Below are 14,684 nucleotides of genomic sequence, written 5' to 3'. Positions count from 1 at the left end.
TCCGACAGTGTTACACTGTGTTACACTGTCGGATCTTTTTTTTGAATTAAAAATGGCGCCGGGGGCGTTCCCGCTGATTTACACTGAATAATATGTAAATCAGCGAGATACGCGAAATTCACGACCGTACGCGGACCCGACGCAGTGTTCTTACGTCGTTTCCGTAGCGCGGTACCCGTCGTATACTTACCCCTGCTAAAAGCAGGGGTAAGTATTGTTAAGTATAGCCGTCGTTCCCGCGTCGAGTTTGAAATTTCCTACGTCGTTTGCGTACGCCGATTCACGAACACGCGCGTCGCAAGTCTAGCTCCCGTCGCAACCACTGACGTCCTATTGACGTCAGTGGGAGCAATGCACGCCGGGAAATTCCCCGGACGACGCATGCGTATTTAAATCGGCGCGGGAGCGCGCCTGATTTAAATATGACACTCCCCTAGCCGCGGAATTTGAATTCCGCTGGGGGATTTAGGATCCGCCGTCGCAAGTTTGGAGGTAAGTGGTTTGTGAATTAGCCACTTGCCTCCTAAACTTGCGGGAGCGGATCTTAATTCACGTAGAACGAGCGGATCTATTAGATCCGCTGCGCTACGTGAATCTGGCCCATAGTGTGTCTTCTTGAGGAAAAATAAATATAAGACAGTGTCTTATTTTCGGGGAAACACGGTAGGTGTTGCCCATTGTATTATTTGTGTAGCGTTCACCCCCGAAGGAGCCGCTGATTAGTTTGGGATCGGCTTACTGAGTTACCTTCTTGACTTGGTCTAGGGGTGATTTCTGTGAGTGCGAATAAAGAGCAAGTGTCCAGACATCAATTCAGTTTTCAATGCTTTATTCCAAGGCCCAACACGGCCAACATCAACATGGCACACGACAGAAAAAGGTTGATGAACGTAGGGAAACTTTAGTATCAGGCCTTGGATATGAATAGAGAGCAAGCCTGCTCTCAGCAATGATATAGCTCAATTCGTCACCACCTCAATCAGGGTGGGTAAAGTGCCCTCGGACAGGCGGTTATCTCAGGCCTGACAGCCGGAGTGTCACTTGCGGATCACTGGGAGGAAACAGACCTCTGCCACAGGCCGGACAACTTGGGATTTGTGAGATCAATTTGAGCAAATCCTCCCAGTTAGTTCAATCAGTGTCACCCACTGACATCTTGAGCATACCTGTCATATGGTGTGGTGACCAGATCCCAGATGGTTCGTCTAGGCCTCCTAGACAACCTCTAGTTCTAGGTTCCCCCGAGCCGATCCCCCATTGCACAGCCTCCAGCTTAGGATCCTCTCAACAGAAGGTTGGGACCCAGCAAGTCCCTGGGGCCCCTCTCAATGTCAGGATGAGGCCATGGTGCACAACCTCAGCGAAGCAGGCCACGGTAGCGGGGCCCATGGATGCGCGTACCCTGAAGGTGGGTACCGCACCTGGAACTCGGGCCTTGCATAGAACAACCCGCCAAAAGCGGCTGCCCCAGACATACCCCCCTCCCAGCATGCCCAATGAGGGAAGAACTCCTCTGATTGGATGCTGGGAGAAGGTGGGTCTGTCAGAACCCCTCTAGCGCCAACTGCCGCCCAGGGGTGATAACATACCCCTGGAGCGCAGACTGACCTACAGGACCGATTCTGAAGTGGGCAGCAGTCTGAATTTCCATAAATCATGAATGGGAGTAAACTAACCCTTCCATTCCCCACTAACTTTAGTGTAGCGCCCGCACTGAAAGTAAGGGGGGCGCTACATTTGCATAGGCATATTTTTTTCATATCTTATATTTTTATTTTATCAAAAAGAAAGACCGGAATCTGCGAACAATGAAGCAAGAAAAAAGCTGAGTCATTTGTTATCTGATATTCTATACCTTTTTGGGAAATTCTCCTCACCTCCTCCCAATAGTGTCTAATTTTTTCACAGGACCAAAATATATGCAAGAGTGTTCCCAGTTCTCTCCCACATCTCCGGCACCAATCCAATTATCTTTTGCAAACTTATTAAGCCTTACTGGAGTATAATACCATTGTGTAAGAATTTTATAACTGGCTTCTTGAGTTTTTGTACAGATCGAGGAGTTAAATGTCAACAGGATAATCTGTTTGCGTTGGATTGAAGAGAAATTCCTCCCCAAGGCCTCTTCCCATTTGCTAATTCCCGACATCACATAATCTTCCGGGAGTGCATTCAACAGGCCAAACATCTTGGATACCACTCGAGAGAGAGGTTTCTCCTCACTACAATATAATTCAAGCACTGTCACATGCCTTTGAAATTCCCCCGCCGACCCCAGCGATCTCAGGAAGTGGCTTACCTGGATCGCCTGCCAGAGTGTGAGCTCAAAATCACCCCCTGCCTTTGTCAGGTCGCCTATGGACGGCCAGGAGCCCGATTGCATAAAATGTGACACCTGGTAGACGCCCTTCTCTCTAAGTTTGACGAAATTGCCCCTTTCTAGACCTGGTATAAAATTCGGGTTTCCTAATATGGGTAACAATGGTGAGTGTCTTGATGAGAATTCCTGGTTCCTACATATAGTTGCTGATATTTGTAATGTGGGTCCTATTGAAGGGTGTTTCTTAAGATGGGTAGGTAGTGCTGCATAACACCACGGTGCCCTAGATAATGGTATTGGGCTAAACTGTTGCTCCATGTCTACCCATCGTTTCGTCTCTCCGTGCCTACACCAGTCCACCAGCCTTGTCAGATGTGTTGCTCGGTAGTATTTTACTATGTCTGGTACTGCCATCCCCCCTGCTTTCTTTGGCATTCTCAACAGTTCTCTCTTTATTCTAGGCCGTTTCCCCGCCCATATAAATTTCAAGAACAGACTACCTACTTGACGGAGAAAGGATGCTGGAATAGCAATTGGGAGTGCCTGGAAGAGGTACAACATTTTTGTCAGGATACTCATATTCACTACACTACACCGGCCAAACCAGGAATGCAGTCCCTGTTGTGCATAGGCATTTTTAACTCCCCTAAAACACCTGCTTTGAATGCTAGTGTGAACTTAGCCTAAGGGTTGGTTTACAATTGCTTGAAAACATGGCTTCAGAGACGCTTTGTTAAAGCTCCCTGAATGCCAGTCAAAGCCCTTCACTAAATAAAATGGTTAGCTTACAGTCCTTTTTACACCTTGCGTTTGCTTTGCTTCAAAAATTATACCCAATGTCGTTTTAGTGGGAATTCAAAGAGTCTTCAAGGCCTCCATAGAGGTCTATGGCAAAGCACCTAAAGGTTTTTAGAGGCTTTAATTCAGATTTAGCTTCACTTTGTTTTGGAGAAATTGCAAATATTAGATATCAAAAATATACACAGGGCATCTGCCAAGCTTCATTAAGGCTTAAAAAAAAAAGGACCACCTTAGCATCATCGATGCACCATAAATGCATGTTGAAGCGGTAAGGGCTTTAATGTGTATTGAAGACGAAGCAAGTGTAAATGAGCCCTAAAAGAGGAAAAAAAAATCTCCATACTGGAGTCCCAGATAGCAGTAAAACCGGACAGGAGTTCTAATCCTTCCTCCTCTATACAAAATGTATGTATCGCTCACCCCCGAAGGAGTCGCTGGTTATTGATTGGGATGGCAGTTCTACCTCATGGCTCATTCCAAATGTCTAGGAATGAAGGATGCGCACAGCAGCAGCAAAGAAATGTCCACGAATAAATGTCTTTTTATGTGCACTTTATTACCCAGCCGGGTAAAAACAGTTAACAGGTGATGAAAGGGATAGAGGTGAAAAAGGAGAACCGCAGATTTAGGCTTAGTACTTGGAACAGTCCTGTTCCTATGAATAGCAGCTTTTTCTTACACCACTCCTGCCTGAATGGGTTTAGCGTGCACGGACCGGTCTCTCTCACTGACCGAGCACCCGGGACACCGCTCTAATCTTTTTAGAACAGAGCCTCTGCCACAGACCCTTTTTAGATGAATGTCAGAAATGAAACCTCTGCCACAGGTCCTTTTAGATGAATGTCAGAAATGGAACCTCTGCCACAGGCCCTTTTAGATGAATGTCAGAATACGGAGATAACCCTCCTAAGTATAGTTACGCCTGGATCCTCTTCCTCCAACGTCGCCACAGGCACCGACTGAAAGAGGAGTCGATCCTTCAGTGTCCGGTCACCTCTATACCCGGTGGTTCGTCAGAATCCTGTTGGACCACCAGCCTCTCATTGGCGCTCCTCAGATGGACTCCCCACCGAACAGCTAAACTCGCTTGGGATCTTGGAAGTGGGAACCCAGTCGACCACTGGGTCCCCTTCCTGCTCAAATGCTCTGGACCATCTTAGGCCCGAAACCAGGAATAATACGCACACTCCGGCCAGGTAGGCCATAACGCCGGAGCGCCATGAGGTGGCCACCCTAAAAGGTGGGTGCCACATCGGAAGAAGACCACACAAAATGGCGTCTGCTTTATAAAGTACCCTCTCCTAGTATGCCCAGCGAGGCACAAAACCTCCCCATTGGTCGCTGGGAGAGAACACCCAAACCTCAGCTCCACTGTTGCCACCTACCGAACCGGGGTGGAAAAACACCCCAGCACCATAGAATGAGCCCACAGCACAGCCAAGCTGAAACAGAGACCCTACTCAATTGGTTGCAATTGGAATCAGAGTCACTTACACTCTGATTACCCCTAAATTTAAATAGCACCGGTTACCTTGAAAGTAACCAGGCGCTACATGTAAATAACTTTGGCTGGGCATGCACTTCAAATCACAGCAGCAACACTGTAGTAAAGATATTATCAACTTAATTTACAAGCATCATTTGTCACAGGCATTGTCACAGATTTGCATAGCTCTGTTAAGATGTCCATTTGTCATGAGGCAACCACCAAGTACATATAGAAACTGCATTGAATTTGCATGTATTTATAATTATCAAACTAAACGCTTACAAAACATTTAATCAAGGTTGATTGTGAATGGTGTAATGTAAATTACTGATTGACTAACCATGAAAAGTATTTGCAAAGCTATTTATTCTTTCTGATCCATAATTACTGTCCAGATCTAGTATAGGTCAACTACACATAAGGTGAATTGACATAAAGCAGGTCTAAACAAGGACTGAATCAAACCATCGCACCACTGAAATGGAATTATTGTGCACCATTTATACACGACCCACAAGGGGAAAAGTGAAAAACTAATTCTGCAGGTGAAACACTCCAATATTAGACTGTTTTATATGTAACAGAAAGGATGTCGATGATAGTTTAAACTCTGACTAATTGACATCTTGCCTTGAGCCCTGATTCACATTGATGCGATTTGACGTGTCAAAAATCGCATGCCAAATCGGTGGCTATTGCCCGCAAAAGAACTGTCCAAATAGGTGCAACGCCGACTTTGCGGCGCTGCTCGATTCCCAAAAGTAGTATAGAAACTTTCAGGTGCAATTTCAATAGACATCTGTGCAGGAAACCGCACAGATGTCTCTGAAATCGTCAGAGTTCAGGTGAACTCGCACAATTTCAATCCCGCAGCAGTGTGAACCTGGGCTGAAAAGATGGTACCAAGAGCGAAATGGTCAACTGGGAGGTGTGTGTAGTGATTGACATGCCAGGTAATTCGTGGATGGAAGAACAGATCAGACAGGCACTAGTGGCCCTAGTTCCCAGCCAAAAAAGGTGATGTGAAGACAAATCAAAGCACCTCCTGCACCAAGAGTAGAAAGAAGGGATCCCCTCTAGTTTCCAGAGGCATGACATTTAACTAACCAAAGAAGTAGAAGATCACCTGATCCAGCTGAGAATCTGAGACACAAATCCAAAGAGAACCTGGGGTGCCCCAACATCTATGATGCTGCCAAAGGGTCCTTCTACCTCCATTTGCATCATCATTGAGAAGTTGATAGAAAGCCTTAGGCCGCGGGCCAGTTTCAGCATACATGTTCGGTCGTGTGTAGGCGCGAGCGGGCCGAATTCCAGAAAACATTTGCCCGCCGGGCCTTTTCCCAGCGGGCAAATATTCCTGGACGTGTTTTAAAACCGTCCGCTGGAATCCTGCCCGCTCAGACATGTACGGTCGTCAGTACAGACCTACCGTACATGTCCGAGCGCCCGCCGTCCCTCGCATGCGTCGAATGACTTTGACGCATGCGTGGAAGCCTTTAAATGGCAGGCCCGCCCACGTCATCGGTGTGGCGGCGACGACGACGCGGACACGCCCCGCGTAGTGTTTACGCGCGGACTTCTGTACGATGGTTAGTACAACCATCGTACAGAGGCCCTCTGGCAGGCATGTACGGTGAAAACGGTCCGACGGACCGGTTTCACCGTACATGTTTGCTCATGAGTACCCGGCCTTATGTAGCACCCTGGAGTTTAGGCAGGGATCCTCCTCACAAATTTACTTGCCAGGGGTAGTCCACCTGGTCGATTGTTAGAGATTTATGATTTCTCCTTAAAAGGGGTTGTAAAGGTTCGTCTTTTATTTTCTAAATAGGTTCCTTTAAGCTAGTGCATTGTTGGTTCACTATCCTGTTCTTTCGATTTCCCTTCTAAATTTCTCACTTCCTGTTTCTCCTCAGTAAGCTTTCCACCATCATCCGAGTGGTGGAAAATCATTTAGAACAGCTTACTAAACACCTTACTAAGGAGAAACAGGAGGTGAGAAATTCAGACAAAGAAAACTAAGAAAAAACACATTTAGAAGGGAAATTTAAGGAAAAGGTAAGTGAACCAACAATGCACTAGCTTTAAGGAACCTATTTAGAAAATAAAATACAAACCTTTACAACCCCTTTAAGTTTGGCCTTATTGCACTTTTTATTTCTACCACTGGTTGGCCAGGTACTTGGTGGTACTAGATATGAGAAGGCCAACTCAAAGTTAGGTTATGGGTATATGGGGTGTCTTGGCCAATGGGCAGGGGCTTTAAACAATCCCTTGGCCTGCTGAGAGAGCCTATGGATTCGGGTGGAGTCAGGTGATCTATGTTCTGTGCCACCCGGACAGCTGGTTACCCCAGGCTGCTAGGCCATAGATTGGGCTTATTCTGGGGTATCTGGCTGCTGGGCTGTCTGAGGGCCTATCAAAAAGCAAGAGAGCAGCGCAGCGCAGGGTGGGGATTGCGGCTTGCAGTCCAACCAGAAGTGACAGTTCTGCTGGCCTGAGAACCTGTCAGTGCTCGGAGGTAGAGGGGAAGCTGTCGCCACAAAAGGGACCAACCACCTTATTACCAGGGACCACAGTGAGTAACTGAAGCAAGTCACATTCTCACCGAACAGGCATGGTGACGAATCGGGAAACTTCAGACAGTGATCAAGTCAGGGACCTGGCCAGCGGAGGTGACGCATGCAGAGCAGCCTAGTGTGTCAAGCTAGGGACCGAGCAGGCCAGTAGGGGTGAAGCTTGAGAAGTATCGGGAGTGCCAAGCTAGGGACCCAGCAGAGAAGCGGAAGTGACACTTGAGGAAGATACCACCGTGAAGATTAGAGGAGCTCATGGGATTCAGTGACAGTGAATCAGAGGGTCTAGTGAGAGACCAGGAGCTCAGTGAAGGAGAAGTTGTAGTACAAGTGAAGGAACTGTTAAGTTTGGTATTAGGAACTATTTAGGACTATTGCCATAAGAGACAGCATTCCTGCAAGTGCAGATGTGGCTTCTTGCTGGAGGCTTTTCCCTGCACCGTTGTCCTCTTATTGAAGACTCAGAGTCTGCTAATTGAACTTGCAACTACTCATGGGTGTCCTGGCCCTAACCCTCTTTTCCCTATAAAAGTTTGAAAGAGAAATAAACATTTATTTTGCATTTAAGAAGTGCACCCATTATGCCTCACAACCCACCACATACTGAAGGATGTCAGCTATCTCTGGCCCTGGAGGTTCTCATTAGAATGAAGGGGGCTTGAGACCTTGCTACACTTATGAAGGATGTCCTTGTGCTGGTCAGTTACTGGTACCCTAAAGGAAGCTGCAGTTTTTTTTCTAGGAAGACCCACACCCCTTTGGGAGGAAACTACTTCAACACCTGGATTGAGCAAGCTGTACAAGCAGCCAAAGAGTAGGAATTAGCCCATGCGATAAAGAGACAGAGAATAGTTGAGAGCCTGCAGGCATCGGCTTCAGATGTTATCCAAAACTTGAAACAAGACAATTTGGGATGCAAGGCCACTGACTGCTTAGAGGCCCTCCAAGAAATCTATGGTAGGGTGGAGAACTGTGCAGAATTGATCTACATTTCAATCATACCCATCAGTGGGAGGGTGAAAAATTGTATGTTACCCACTTAGATCCTTCATCGGGTCTACATGAAGGGTGGAATGGAGAGAAGCCACAAGCAAAGTTCTAGTAACTCAAGTCCTGAAAGGGACATTACCTTTGGATCACATTACTGTGAAGACACAGAAACCAGAGATAGGACTAAAGGGCACAAACCAGGTGCCACAGCCTATGCAACCTAACTTTGCACCAGCACACAGACTAAGGCTGGCCATACATTATGCAATTTTCCTTTAGAGTTACCAAAACCATATAATATCTTGTTTGGTGGAGGGAGCCGCAGACAAAATATCAAAATACAGGTTCTACTTTTAAACTCTTAATTATTGCCTAAGTGGAAGAAGAGGAGGGACGGACTGCTCCTGAAATGGTGGGACATGTTCTCTAAAAATGACTACGATGTGGGCTGTGCTAAGGCTGAATTCACACCTGAGCGTTTTGTCGCCTGAAGCGCAATGCTCAAAAACGCTAGAGGGGAAAAAAATACATTATTCCCTATGGAGATGGTTCACATCTCCACTCCAAAACGCCTGACGCCGAACGCCTGAAGCTCAAACAAGTTCCGGACCCTTTTTTGTCGCGCGAATCGGGCAGTTTGGGCGTTTTTGAGCATTTCCATTTCCCATAGAAAGTAATGGAAACGCTCGATTCAAGCGACTAGCGTGACAACGATCGTTTCGTACGGGCGTTTTGTCGCTTTAATCAATAGAACATTTCACCCAGGCAGCAACAAGTGATGAAAAGATGATAATTTTTCCTATTGGCTAAAATAAAAAACGTTGAAGTACAAAAACGTCGGACGACGCTGTATGCAAACGCGCAAATAAGCATGAATACGCGCGACAAAACGCCGGAAAAAAACACCGGAAAAAACGACCGAACGACCTACGCTCAGGTGTGAATGCAGCCTTAGAGTGCTCAACACAGAATTCAACTTCAGAAAAGATAAACCCTTTCAGGGAGAGAGCTCAACGAATCACGTTGGGTGATCTGAAAGATCTTCGAGAGCAACTGACTGAGATGAAAACAATGGGGATTATCCGAGGGTGGCGCAATCTTATACCTCCCCCATAGAGGTGGTAAAGAAGAATAGCTTCCTCAAAATTTGCATTGATTATCTAACACTCAACTGCCTATCAGGGGTGAAGTGGTTCAGTGTGTAGATCTGAAAAGCAGGCATTACCAAATACCCATGCACCCAGAAGAGAGGGAGAAGCCTTAATTTTCCCACTGGAGTTTTTTTAATTCAACAACTGAATGCCCCAAGGATTGTCTGGAGCCTCTGCAACCTTTCAACGACTAATGGAATATACCATGCAATGGTCATGCAACACTGTACACAAACAAAATTTATATTCTAATTTTCATACAAACAGAGCTTTCTTTTGGTGGCATTTGATTACCACTGGGTTTTTAATTTTTTAATATGTAAACGAAAAAAAAAAAAAGACTGTAAATTTTGATACTTTGTGCTATACAATTTTTTTTAAATCTCAATTGCCTCATAAAATTTAGGCCAACATGTATTCTGTTAGATGTCTTTGGTAAAAAATAAATGAATCCCAATGAGTGGATGTTGATTGGTTTGTGTAAAAGGTTCTAGCACCTACAAATTATGATTATATATATATACACACGCACACATACACACACTGGACTAACTGTCACTGACATCACCAGGGACAATAACACAGTAATCAGTGATAATACTATACGCTGTCACGATACTAATGACACTGGATTGGAAGGGGTTAAAATATAGGGCAATCAAAGGGTAGTAACTGTGTGCCTAACAAGTGTGTAATGTATGCAGATTTTTACTAAATATCACTTTGTTTCTTATCCCTGCTTTGCAGGGATAAGAAACAGAGACATTGTTCCCCCTGTACAGAGCCCTGTGTTGATTGTCAACACAGGGCACTGGGCTGTGAGTGGACCAGCCAATCAGCGGGTCTTGGCCATGAATCATTGGCCGGGACCTACTGACAAACTCCCGCTGTGTACAATAACAGCAACGTACTAGCATAACGCTTTGCCTGCAACTACTTGTGGGCAGTCTGCAAGTAGATACAGATGTCTGTTCCTTGTAATTATTATTTATTTTATTTGGTTCTGACAAAAATGTGAACTTGATATGTTGCTTATATTCATTATTTTTTCCACTCATATATGTTATATTTCATGTATGAACTTTTGCCTGAGATTTGAAGTACTCGTTACTTTGTCATTATGTAAACTCTCTGCTATTGTATCATTATTAGATTGTAAAATCTAATGTTCTTTCAAAAGATTTTCTGATTAAAAAAATAAATAAAAATTATATGGCACCGGAATAATCTCTTGCCCATAATGGAAGCATTTTGAATGTCCTCACAAACTGATGCTAGCCCCACTCAGACGGTTTCTTGCAGATCCCACCCACTAACTCAAGACACCATTCTAAACACAGATGAAGAGGACAGTAAGGAAGAATATATAGGCATAGACTGGCTATGGCCTTCTCCACCCCAAGAGACTACAATTTCTGCTCTAACCAAAGAAACAGACTTGGTGCTCCGCAAATCTCAGACGCTAGAGCTCACGCCTCCATTTCAGCCGTTGAATCCCCAGAGGTTCATCTAATTCACCAACATTTGTTTTGGTAGGTGAACAGCCTTTAGTGCTCTAGTAAATCAACTACCGATATATTGTTTTAAAATGAAGAAATACAGAATCATTAAATACAACAGGCTTATTACTTCAATGACAATAGGATAGTAGTGAATTTGCTGAAATATCTTTCAAAACGTGCCTGAGCAGACCCTTTTGATCTCATACTTACAGAACTCCTTACACAAAAACTAGACAACTTGAATTACATAATAGGAATAAGGCCAGTTTCTACCCTCTGCCATTCTGCTGGGAAAATAAATGTAAACGGTGTGCTTTCTGACATTTAAGGCCATGAAAACACCATACAAAAGTTGACACTTGTATAGACAGACATGGTTAGAAATTATAGCAGGGTTAATTTACAGGCATTAAAAATGTAATTAAGGCTTAGAGGTGTTCGACTATACAAACTTGCACTTCCAGTGCCAACATTGGGTGCCCTTTGTGCCACCACCCTATGGGAAGGTAAACAGGGCAGTGAACAAATCTGCAGCATATGTTATGATCAAATGTCAGTAAAAAAACCCACAACATTTACCATCTAAACTTTGCAAAGTATCAGTAATGCAAGATTTAATCCACAATGAAAGAACATGTGGGAAAACAAGTTGTGCATGCAACAAATACACTTTTTTTTTGCAAGAGTTTGTGAGAAAAAAAAAAGGCGATACTTCCTTATTTACCCACTGGAGTAATATCCTAATCAAGGCATAATCTGTTGTATACAAAGTCAACCAAGTAAAGCCAGACTTAACGAGCTAAGAGCAAAGGTGTGATTCAGTCTCCACGGTGTCCCTTACAAGGCAAAACTCTATGAGCCTTCTCCAGACATGCTGGTGTCACTTACAAAGGTCTTCTACTGAGGGACAACTTCAGGACTTGCAGGTAAGCACAAAAATGATTCTGATGATACTCAGGGGTATTGGCAACAGTAAAACATCAAAGACAAATAATACTTATTTTCAATGCAGGTTGTATATTGAAAGAATATTAGGGAACATTTAGCAAAACTGAAACAGCTAGAATCTGGAGCAGCTGTGCATGGCAACCAATCAGCTTATAGCTTTAATTTTCAAAGCTTACATGAACAAGCTTTAGATCAGGGGTGCCCAACCAGTGGCCCGGGGGGCACATGTGGCCCGGGGAGCCCTCTGATGTGGCCCGCGACCTCCTGCTCTGGGATGGAATAGAATACTGTTATTAAAGGTCAGTTTATTACTAAAATCACAGTGTATATATGGGCATATCTGTTCTGCAGTGGTTACTGGGCTGCTTTCAAACTGACCTGAAGATGCAGAGCAGCGCACCTGCGGGTTAACCTGCACTGAGCCATACATATTCTGAAAATGCACCAAACATGCGGAATATAATGGATGTCTATTGCAAAGTGCAGGAAAGCCAAAGGTACGCTGCGTTGGTAAGTCACAGCGCATCAGTGTCAAAGAAGCCTTGGGCCCCTTTCACACGGTCAGTTCGACCCAATTGGACCCTCCATTCACCTCTAAGGAGTAGCGGATCTGATCCGCTAAAAAGGAGAATATACAGAGCAGACATGGACCTGCCATCCGCCCGCTCCGTTTATTGTGGCCCGCGAACCAGTTACCAAGTCGCTTAAGTGCACTCGTGCTTCAAAAGGTTGGGCACCCCTGCTTTAGATAGACGATTATTGGTTGTCATGCATGGCTGCAGCAGATTCTGGCTGCTCCAGTTTTGGTAAAGTCGCTCTCACTGTTTTTATCTGCAAACACAGAATTCTTTCTTAGGACAATTTTTTTTAGTTATGTCCCAAAATCGAAAGGACTTTTACCAACATAAAAACTTTGGATAGGGTTTGAACCCTTCCCCACGCTAAACTAAAGCAAAAGCTTTTTACCATTGTTTCAGCTTATCTAATGTACCTTTCCTGTTGGTTAAAGTACTTGGACTTTATAGTTGCCTAATGCCTGGCAAGTCCACCCCTGCCTCTACAGGTTTTTTTATTTTTTGGGGGCCCATTTTGTCTTAAAAATTTGCTACGTTACAATTAAAGCAATTTATTTATCATCAGTAACACACCAATCAAGCAGACGAATCAACAACAGCTGACTAAAATAATCAAATGTTTTGATTTAAAAATTAAAAACATGTATGCTGTGAGAACTACAGTTCATTACTTCCAGTCAGTGTTTAATACATATTATGGTGTAATAATGTTCTGCAGACATTAAAAGCACTGGCCCCTTGGAACCTATGACGGTAACCAACTGAAAATCCCTGTGTGGAACAACTTCAACATACACTCACCAGCCACTTTATTATGTACACCTTGTAAGTACCTTTTTACTTCAGAACTGCCCTAATTCTTTGTGGCATAAAATCAACAAGGTGGAAACATTACTCAGAGATTTTAGTCCATATTTACATGATAGCATCACACAGTTGCTGTAGATTTGTCAGCTGCACATCCAAGATGCAAATCTCTTGTTCCACCACATCAAGAAGGTGCACTATTGCAGTGTTTCCCAACTCCAGTCCTCAAGGCACGCCAACAGGTCATGTTTTCAGGATTTCCCTCAGATGAAACGGCTGTGGTAATTACTAAGGCAGTGAAACTGATCAAATCACCTGTGCAAAATAATGGAAAGCCTGAAAACATGACCTGTTTGTGTGCCTTGAGGACTGGAGTTGGGAAACACTGCTCTATTGGATGAGATCTGGTGACTGTGGAGGCCATTGGAGTGCAGTGACCTCATTGTCCAGTGGTGAGATGATTTGAGCTTTGTGACATGGTGTATTATCCTGCTGGAAGAAGCCATCAGAAGATGGGGACACTGTAGTCAAAGAGATTTCACATGGTCAGCAACTATACTCAGGTAGGCCATGGTTTAAATGATGCTCAATTGGTATTAAGGGGTCCAAAGTGTGCCAAGAAAATATCCCCCACACCATTACACCACCAGCCTGAACCATTGATACAAGGCAGGATGAATCCATTCTTTCATGTTTACACCAAATTCTGACCCCACCATCTGAATGTTGCAGCTGAAATTGAGACTCATCAGACCAGGCAACATTTTTCCAATCTTCTATTGTCAAATTTTGGTGAGCTTGTGCGAATTGTAGCCTCAATTTCCTGTCCTTAGCCGACAGGAGTGGCACCCGGTGTGGTCTTCTGCTCCTGCTGCCCATCTCCTTTAGGGCTCGATACGCTGTGCATTGAGAGATAGTATTCTGCATTTCTTGATTGTAATGAGTGGTTATTTGAGTTACTGTTGCCTTTCTGTCATCTGTCCATTCTCCTCTGACCGCCTACATCAACAAGGCATTTTTGTCCACACAACTGCAGCTCACTGGATATTTTCGGATCATTTTCTGTAAACCCTAGAGATGGTTGTGCTTGAATATTCCAATAGATGAGCAATTTTTAAAATACTCAGACCAGCCCACCTGGCACCAACAACTATGCATCATTTAAAGTCACCTAAATCCCCTTTTTGCCCCATTCTGATGCTTGGTTTGAGCTTCAGCAAGTTGTCTTCACCACAACTAGATGCCTAAATGCATTGAGTTGCTGCCATGTGATTGGCTGATTAGCAATTTGTGTTACCAAGCAATTAAACTGGTGTACCTAATAAAGTGGCCAGTGAGTGTATTTGAAACAGTTATGGTATACATGAAAGATTTAAATAATATAACATTCCGAAGTGGGTAGTATAGCCCTATGTAGGTTTGGTAGAATTAAATAGTTAAAGTAAAAGCCATAACATTTGTTACTTCCCGTCCCCTCCACCCTCTGGTGCTGCCATGGACATCAAGCGCAAGTTCGCATATA

The 14,684-nt window shown here is 44.3% G+C and overlaps 1 protein-coding gene across 3 annotated transcripts in view; it reads right to left on the bottom strand.

The window, feature by feature from the left end:
- Nucleotides 1-14,684, bottom strand: part of KCNJ5 (potassium inwardly rectifying channel subfamily J member 5) — a 143,898-nt gene that overhangs the window by 57,001 nt on the left and 72,213 nt on the right. The gene's annotated exons all lie outside the window — the stretch shown is intronic.

Source organism: Rana temporaria, chromosome 10, assembly GCF_905171775.1.
Source record: "Rana temporaria chromosome 10, aRanTem1.1, whole genome shotgun sequence".
In the NCBI taxonomy this organism is placed as follows: Eukaryota; Metazoa; Chordata; class Amphibia; order Anura; family Ranidae; genus Rana; species Rana temporaria.
The sequence above is the reverse complement of the archived record's forward strand: the minus strand, read 5'-3'. Positions and strand labels throughout refer to the sequence as shown.